The 10,207-nt window shown below is 36.6% G+C and overlaps 1 pseudogene; it reads right to left on the bottom strand.

The window, feature by feature from the left end:
- Window positions 1–2,948, bottom strand: part of LOC100612073 (SERPINE1 mRNA-binding protein 1-like) — a 52,952-nt pseudogene extending 50,004 nt beyond the window's left edge.
- Window positions 2,949–10,207: the final 7,259 nt, after the last annotated feature.

Below are 10,207 nucleotides of genomic sequence, written 5' to 3' on the forward strand. Positions count from 1 at the left end.
TTTTATAGACTTTATTTTTTAATTTTTTAATATTTTACTTTTTAAACTTTTTATGTAAAAACTAAGACACAAACACACACATTAGTCTAGACCTGCACAGGGTCAGAATCATTAATATCATTGCCTTCCACCTCCATATCTTGTCCCACTGAAAGGACTTTAGGAGCAATAACACACACATGGAGCTGTCATTTCCAATGTAACAATGTTTTCTTCTTGAATGACTCCTGAAGGACCTGTCTGAGTTTTGTTTTACAGTTAACTTTTTATGTATATAAATAGAAGATGTATACTCTAAATTAATTATAAAAAGTTTAGTAAATACATAAACCAGTAACATAGTTGTTTATAATTATCATCAAGCATTATGTTCTGTATATATAATTGTCTATGCTATACTTTTATATTACCATATACATGTGAGTAACACACTGCACTTCAACATTACAATGCCTACAATGTCACTAGGCAATACAAATATTTCAGCTCCATTATAATCTCATAGGATTACCTTCCTCTATGCTATCTATCCTTGATTGAAATGTTCTTATGCCTTGCATCACTGTAGTTAGTTCTATCTGTAAAAAGAAATCTGAATATACAACACATTTTGAAATGTGTAATAAACACATTGTTGAAAAGATTTCCATCTTCACTAGTTACACAATAAGTACAACACAACTCTCCTTCTGAGATTCCTAGACATTGAGGTTTATCTTAAACCTCAAACTCCTACTCACAGAATATGTATATTCACATATTTTTGGGGTGTATATTAATGGACATATATAAGAATATATTAAAAAATGACTACAGAAGAAGAAAATCACTTTATTGAGCTCTAAAATGTACTCACATTCATAAGCTACAAATTTTTACTTCCATTGGCATAAAGCACTATCACTCCATTGCTTCAAAGGCAGCTCTGGCTGACAGAGTTCTCAAGAAATATTTATCAAAAAAATTTATGAAAGAAAGGGATGTTTTGTCTTGTGTTTCCTGTGATGCTTAAGAACTAAACATATCACATGGTAACTGTATTTCTTTGAAGTTTTACTATTTTTTTCTTAAGTTCATAAACTACAAGAACCAATATCAAAAATCATCAGTAACAGTACTCTTTAGAGATTTATTATAAATGAAAAATATAAGAATTAAAAAACTAAATTTTATTTTAGTAGATATTTTACAATGGAAATAATTACATGCACACAAAATGAGCAAATATCCTGAAATTTTGTTTTGTTCTTTATTTTTGTCAATAAAGGTCTTTTTTGCAAGTTAAGCATTCTCACTATTGAGAACCATGTTGAACACAATTCACCATTTTGATAAGTGCAGGTAAATTTAACTACCTTTTTATTAGAAAATTAATTGTTAATACTGGTATTTTAAAACATAGATGGATAGAATAACATGCATCCATAAAAAAAGAACAAGATCATGTCCTTTGCAGGAACATGTATGAAGCTGGAGGCCATTACCCTTAACAAACTAATGCAGGAACAAGAAACCAAATACCAGATGTTCTCACTTATAACTGAGAGCTAAATGATGAGAACACATGGACACATGGGAGTAACAACAGACACTGGTGTTTATCAGAGGGTGGAGTGTGGAAGGAGGGAGAAGATCAGGACATATAACTAATGGGTCCTAGGTTTGATACATGCATATTAATACATGGGTGAAAAAAATAATTTGTGCAAGAAATCCCCATAATACAAGTTTTTCTGTATGACAGACATGCACATGTATCCCTGAACTTAAAATAAAAGTTAAAATAATTTTAAAAAAAACATATTTCTAGCTTTTCTTGAATTAAGTATTATCAAAAATAATCAGTATCTAGCTTGGGTTGGAAACATCATCACATGAGTTCCTTCAAGGTCTCTTTTTCAACTTTTAGATTGATGTATATTTATACCGACCACCATTTTATTTCTTATGTCAGGGAAAACATTTTTTCTCTTTTCTTCTAAAATACTGGATTCATTCTTCTTCCCTTCTCTCATCTCAGACTTTTGCTTCATTTATTTTCAACCTCTCACTCAAAAACAGATCTTTTCCCTTTATTATGAAAACAAATTCACAATGATCTCATACACAGAAAAACAATAATCTTCCCTAAATCCCTATACTCCCTGTATTAATCCATTCTCATGCTGCTGTGAAGAAATCTCTGAGACTGGGTAACTTATAAAGGAAAGAGATTTAATTGACTCACAGTTCCACAGGACTGGGGAAGCCTCAGGAAACTTATAATCAAGGCAGAAGGGGAAGCAAACATGCTCTTCCTCACAAGGTGGCAGGAGAGAAATGTGCTGAGCAAAAGGGGTAAAAGCCCCTTATAAAACCATCAGATCTCATGAGAACTCACTCACTATCATGAGAACAGCATGAGGGTAACCACCTCTGTGATTAAATTACCTCTCACTGGGTCCCAGCCATGACATGAGAAGATTATGGGGATTACAATTTAAGATGAGATTTGGGTGGGAGCACAAAGCCTAACCATATTATTCCATCCCTGGCCCCTCCCAAATCTCATGTTCCTTTCACATTTTCAAAACCAATCATGCCTTCCCAACAGTCCCCCAAAGTCTTAATTCCAGCATTAACTCAAAAATCCAAGTCCAATGTCTCATATGAGACACGGTAAGTCTCTTCTGCCTATGAGCTTGTAATATCAAAAGAAAATTAGTTACTTCCTAGACACAATCAGGGTACATGTGTTGGGTAAATATACCCATTTCAAATGGGAGAAATTGGCCAAAATGAAGGGGTTACAGGTTATAGTAAAGTCCAAAATACAATAGGGAAGTCATTAAACCTTAAGCTCCAAAATGACTACCTTTGACTTCATGTCTGACATCTAGGACCCACTGATGCAAAGGATGGGCTCCCATGGCCTTGGGCAGCTCTACCCCTGTGGCTTTGCGGAGCATAGCCCCCCTCCTGGCTGCTTTTGTAGCTGGCACTAAGTGTCTGTGGCTTTTCCAGGTGCACAATGAAAGCTGTAGGTGGGTCTACCATTCTGGTGTCTGAAGAACATTGGCCCTCTTCTCACAGTTCCACTAGGCAATGCCCCAGTGTGTGTGGGCTCTGACCCCACATTTCCTTTCCATGCTGCTCAGCAGAGGTTCTTCATGAAGGTTCACCCCTGCAGCAGACTTCTGCCTGGACATCCAGGTGTTTCCAAACATCCTCTGAAACCTAGGCTGAGGTTCTAAAACTTCAATTCTTGTCTTTTGCACACATAGGACCAACATCACATGGAAGCTGCCAAGGTTTAGGGCTTGCACCCTCTGAAGAAATGGCCCAAGCTATATTTTGGCCCCTTTTAGCCATTACTTGAGTCACTGGGATGCACACAGCAGGGGGCCCTGGGCATGGCCCAGGAATTAATTTTTTTTCTCCTAGGACTCCAGGCCTGTGATGGGAGGGGCTGCTATGAAGGTCTCTGACACGTCTTGGAGACATTTTTCCCATTGTCTTGGTGATTAACATTTGGCACTCCATTACTTATGCAAGTTTCTGCTGCCAGCTTGAATTTCTCCCCAGAAAAAGAATTTTTGTTTTTTATTGTATCATCAGGCTGCAAATTTTCTAATCTTTTATGCTTGCTTCCTCTTGAAAGCTTTGCCATTTACAAATTTATTCCACCAGAAACCGTAAATCATCCCTCTCAAGTTCAAAGTTCCACAAATCTCTAGGGCAGGGAAAAATGCTGCCAATGTCTCTGCTAAAGCATAGCAAGAGTCACCTTCATTCCAGTTCCCAACAAGTTCCTCATCTCCATCTGAGACCACCTCAGCCTGGACTTCATAGTCCATACCACTATCAGCATTTTGGTCAAAGCCATTCAACAAGTCTCTAAGAAATTCCAAATTTCCCACATGTTTCTGCCTTCTTCTGAGCCCTCCAAACTGTTCGAACCTTGGCCTGTTACTCAGTTCCAAAGTCGCTTCCAAATTTTCAGGTTTCCTTATAGTAGTACCCGACTCTGTGCAGTACCAGTTAACTGTATTAGTCCATTCTCATGCTGCTATGAAGAAATGCTCAAGACTGAGTAATTTATAAAGTAAAGAGGTTTAATTGACTCATGGTTCTGCATGGTTGAGGAGGTCTCAGGAAACTTACAATCATGGTGGAAAGGTAAACAAGCACATCCTTCTTCACAAGGTGGCAGGAGAGAGAAGAGCCAAGAGAAAGGGGGAAAAGCCCCTTATAAAACCATCAGATCTCATGAGAACTCACTCACTATCATGAGAACAGGATGAGAGTAACTACCCCCACAATTAAATTACCCCCCACCGGGTCCTTCCCATGACACATGGGGATTATGGGAACTACAATTCAAGATGAGATTTGGGTGGGGACACAGCCAAACGGTATCACCCCCTCAAGCTACAATGCTGTCTTTCAATTCTCTTCACTACAAAATTCTTAAAAGAATAATATATTTATGCTTCTAAAACCCTATTGTCCAAATTATTCTGTAAACCTTTCCCATGACACTTTAAAATGTACTATGCCACTCAGGGGAGTCACTGACTAAAATACCCAACAGTCTTTTCATCTTAGTGCTCTTTGTCATTTGACTTATTTTCATTTGTCTCTTCCCTGGCTGTTGTAATTCTGCATATGTACTTAGCTCTCCTCTTTCTCCTTATTAACCACTCCTCAGTTTCATGCAACTTTATATTCTGCTTTTCTGGTTCATATTCCTCTTTGTATAAATGCATGATTTTGCCTGGGATTTTTTTAACTCTCATCTTGACACATACCAGAGATAATAAGCTGACAATCTCTATACAAAACTTGATTTACAGATATGGCTTGTATGGTCAGCATTCAAATTGAGCATGCATTTTCTAGTTTACCACAGGCCTCATCAACTCTTAATGGATTATAACTGATCTCTTTTGAATATTAATTTTTACCAGAAGTCTTCAATATTTTGTTGTTTATATTTTTGTCTTGTGTACTCTCTTGAGTTCTAAGTTCATATTTTCTATGGTGCGTTACTCATTTTCATTTACGTACCCTATCTGTAGCTAAAAGTCTGTTTCTAAACATCAGATTAGCTTCTCCCCTCTGAAACTCAATCTTCTGCATTTTTTATTCATGTGAATGGTGCCAATATATTTCCACTATCTATCTTTCCATCGACTTAGGCTTGAAATATCAGTGTCATCTTTCACTTCTTACAGGCCACACAAAACCAATTTGTTTTTAAGTCCTGTTTCTTCCAAGGTCCATAATATATGTTTGCATTGATCTCTCCTTTCAGTTCCAGAGCAAGCACCCTAAGTTAGGTTCTCACTGCCTCTTCTTCGGACCACTGCACTTGCTTCCCTGTAAACTAAATTGTGTTACAAGAAAAGCATTTAAAGTAACATCAAAAGTTTAACCTAAAATAAAGAAAATTGGATAGTCCTGAGAGCAAATTTCCAATAACTTAAAGGCTGTCATGGAGAAAAGGGATTAGAGTATCCTGTGTGGTCTTCAGGAAAGCCAGGACCCCAGTGGGTAGAAGATGTACATAGGCAATTTTTGAGTCAATATAAATAAGCTTTTTCTAATATTTATCTCAGAAAGTAAATGCTATGTTACTTTAGACATTTGAACCCAGACTGAAACACAAGTTATTTATGTTACAGAAAAGATTACATAACTATGAAGGTTCTTTCCTACCAGAGAAGACTATGATTTTAAGATCTACACATCTGTAAGACTGTCAGATTGCTAAATCTATAAGGATTTTAGAATTATTTGTGTGTGTGTGTGTGCATGTGTAGTAAAAGGCCTTTTGTTCAAGTAAGTAATAAACGTACCTCACTACTGAGAACCATGTTGAATGCAATTCAACATGCAAGTGAATATAGAGGCCAAGAAATTTTCAATTTCTTTCAAGATTCATATGTGTTGATACCTCCTTTCAAAGAAGGAGCATAGTTAAGTGATTTTTCCGACCTGAAAGTAGAAATTGCCCAAATAACATAATGAGAAAATATTATTTCTATATTTATGGTCTTATTTACATTTTCAAAGTGTTTTCATTGTTGTTACTTCATTTAATAATCAGAAAAAAGAACCTGAAAACTGGGTTGATGTTATTCTTATTTTACTGATTAGAAAACTAAAATTCAGCAGTGTTATTTCTTATTAAAAGGCCATTATCAAGATACATGATTAAAACCATTTTTTTGACTCCTAAATCACTGTACTTTCCGCTAAAACATGTTGCTTTCCAGTACTGGACAGTTTCTGGCATTAAAATTAACATGAACTCAATGATACAGGTTGAGTGACGATAGTGGAGTAAGTTTGAATAATTTAGAAATGAACATACCTGATGAGATATATTTGATTTATTGATGTTTAATACCATCAAAGTTTCATTACGACTAAGGTAAAATTTGTCACACTTAAACTTTTATAGCAATTTTCTCACTGAGAAATGGCAAATTTTTATCAAATACAGATGTGTATTAGAAACATTTATTTAATCAGTTCAAGAGGAAGTAGTTCTTATGACATAGAAATAAAATAACTTATTTCCTCCATCAAATTCCTCTCTTGAGAGTCCATTGAGGGGAAAAAGTCAAATTTGACAAAAGCTATTATTGTCAGTATAGCATTGATTAGTTATAGCAGGACTTAAAGTGATGATTCCATTATCAGGATTTTTTTTAATGCTGTGACAATAGACAGTTAAAAGTGCTTATTTTACCTTAACACTTATTTATTGGTATGTATTGCCCTTTAAAATTCTTATATCTTAAAATTATTAAATCTTTATCCTGGTATAAACAGGATAAAATTTGTATCCTCAGCATGTTGCATATTTCAAAATTAATTGTCAAGACAGAGCCATCTGCTATAATTAGACACAGCAGTCCAGCAGTTGTCCAGCTGTTGCCATCATATAGTGCACTCAGTAGTCCAATATGCTGACACTAAAATGACAAAAACAATTGAGACAGCTGCAGGTGTAATCCAATACAGAGTAGGAAAGGCAGTCATACCAGCTATTGACTCCTTTACTATCAATATAAAAAGTGTCTTTTAGCCTATGTGGCAAATTACCCTATGCTGCAAGTTTATTACCAAATGCTTATTCTTTTCTTCATTAAACTCTTTTACACACTTATAATCAAATCCAGTTGACTTTCTATACTCTTTTATACTGGTTAACATGACCCTATATGCCAACACAACCGAAATCTGTTCAACTTGAAGACGTCTCCTCTAACAAATCTAAAACAAATGGTACTCATACAAACCCATCCAACTAAAACTGCTTTCCTTCTAACAAAACTAAGTAATCAACAAATATTTATTTATTTATTTATTTATTTATTTTCTTCTTTTTGTATTATACTTTAAGTTTTAGGGTACATGTGCACAACGTGCAGGTTTGTTACATATAAATACATGTGTCATGTTGGCGTGCTGCACCCAGTTACTCGTCATTTAACATTAGGCATATCTCCTAATGCTCTCTCTCCCCCCTCCCCCCACCCCACAAGAGGCCCCGGTGTGTGATGTTCCCCTTCCTGTGTCCATGTGTTCTTATTGTTCAATTCCCACCTATGAGTCAGAACATGCGGTGTTTGTTTTTTTGTCCTTGCGATAGTTTGCTGAGAATGATGGTTTCCAGCTTCATCCATTTCCCTACAAAGGACATGAACTCATCATTTTTTATGGCTGCATAGTATTCCATGGTGTATATGTGCCACATTTTCTTAATCCAGTCTATTATTGTTGGACTTTTGGCTTGGTTCCAAGTCTTTACTATTGTGAATAGTGCCGCAATAAACATACGTGTACATGTGTTTTATAGCAGCATGATTTATAGTCCTTTGGGTATATACCCAGTAATGGGATGGCTGGGTCAAATGGTATTTCTAGTTCTAGATCCCTGAGGAATCGCCACACTGACTTCCAAAAGGGTTGAACTAGTTTACAGTCCCACCAATAGTGTAAAAGTGTTCCTATTTCTCCACATCCTCTCCAGCACCTGTTGTTTCCTGACTTTTTAATGATTGCCATTCTAACTGGTGTGAGATGGTATCTCATTGTGGTTTTGATTTGCATTTCTCTGATGGCCAGTGATGATGGGCATTTTTTCATGTGTCTTTTGGCTGCATGAAAGTCTTCTTTTGAGAAGTGTCTGTTCATATCCTTCACCCACTTGTTGATGGGGTTGTTTGTTTTTTTCTTGTGAATTTGTTTGAGTTCATTGTAGATTCTGGATATTAGCCCTTTGTCAGATGAGTAGATTGCAAAAATTTTCTCCCATTCTTGTAGGTTGCCTGTTCACTCTGATGGTAGTTTCTTTTGCTGTGCAGAAGCTGTTTAGTTTAATTAGATCCCATTTGTCAATTTTGGCTTTTGTTGCCATTGCTCTTGGTGTTTTAGACATGAAGTCCTTGCCCGCGCCTATGTACTGAATGGTATTGCCCAGGTTTTCTTCTAGGGTTTTTATGGTTTTAGGTGTAACATTTAAATCTTTAATATCCATCTTGAATTAATTTTTGTATAAGGTGTAAGGAAGGGATCCAGTTTCAGCTTTCTACATATGGCTAGCCAGTTTTCCCAGCACCATTTATTAAGTAGGGAATCCTTTCCCCATTGCTTGTTTTTCTCAGGTTTGTCAAAGATCAGATAGTTGTAGATATGTGGCATTATTTCTGAGGGCTCTGTTCTGTTCCATTGGTCTATATGTCTGTTTTGGTACCAGTACCATGCTGTTTTGGTCACTGTAGCCTTGTAGTATAGTTTGAAGTCAGGTAGTGTGATGCCTCCAGCTTTGTTCTTTTGGCTTAGGATTGACTTGGCAATGCGGGCTCTTTTTTGGTTCCATATGAACTTTAAAGTAGTTTTTTCCAAATCTGTGAAGAAAGTCATTGGTAGCTTGATGGGGATGGCATTGAATCTATAAATTACCTTGGGAAGTATGGCCATTTTCAGGATATTGATTCTTCCTGCCCATGAGCATGGAATGTTCTTCCATTTGTTTGTATCCTCTTTTATTTCATTGAGCAGTGGTTTGTAGTTCTCCTTGAAGAGGTCCTTCACATCCCTTGTAAGTTGGATTCCTAGGTATTTTGTTCTCTTTGAAGCAATTGTGAATGGGAGTTCACTCATGATTCGGCTCTCTGTTTGTCTGTTATTGGTGTATAAGAATGCTTGTGATTTTTGCACATTGATTTTGTATCCTGAGACTTTGCTGAAGTTGCTTATCAGCTTAAGGAGATTTTGGGCTGAGATTATGGGGTTTTCTAGATATATAATCATGTCATCTGCAAACAGGGACAATTTGACTTCTTCTTTTCCTAATTGAATACCCTTTATTTCTTTCTCCTGCCTGATTGCCCTGGCCAGAACTTCCAACACTATGTTGAATAGGAGTGGTGAGAGAGGGCATCCCTGTCTTGTGCCAGTTTTCAAAGGGAATGTTTCCAGTTTTTGCCCATTCTTTATGATATTGGCTTTGGGTTTGTCATAAATAGCTCTTATTATTTTGACTTACGTTCCATCACTACCTAGTTTATTGAGAGGTTTTAGCATGAAGGGGTGCTGAACTTTGTTGAAGGTCATTTCTGCATCTATTGAGATAATCATGTGGTTTTTTTCATTGGTTCGGTTTATGTGATGGGTTATGTTTAGTGATTTACATATGTTGAACCAGCCTTGCATCCCAGGTATGAAGCTGACTTGAACGTGGTGGATAGGCTTTATGATGTGCTTCTGGATTCAGTTTTCCAGTATTTTGTTGAGGATTTTCACATTGATGTTCATCAGGGATATTGGGCTGAAATTTTTTGATGTTGTGTCTCTGCCAGGTTTTGGTATCAGGATGATGCTGGCCTCATAAAATGAGTTAGGGAGGAGTCTCTCTTTTTCTATTGTTTGAAATAGTTTCAGAAGGAATGGTACCAGCTCCTCTTTGTACCTCTTGTGTAATTCAGCTGTGAGTCCATCTGGTCCGGGACTTCTTTTGATTGGTAGGCTATTAGTTACTGCCTCAATTTCAGAACTTGGTATTGGTCTATTCAGGGATTTGACTTCTTCGTGCTTTAGTCTTGGGAGGGTGTATGTGTCCAGGAATTTATCCATTTCTTCTCGATTTTCTAGTTTATTTGTGTAGAGGTGCTTATAGTATTCTCTGATGGTAGCTTTTATTTCTGTGGGA

This window comes from Pan troglodytes, chromosome X (assembly GCF_028858775.2).
Source record: "Pan troglodytes isolate AG18354 chromosome X, NHGRI_mPanTro3-v2.0_pri, whole genome shotgun sequence".
NCBI classification, from domain to species: Eukaryota; Metazoa; Chordata; class Mammalia; order Primates; family Hominidae; genus Pan; species Pan troglodytes.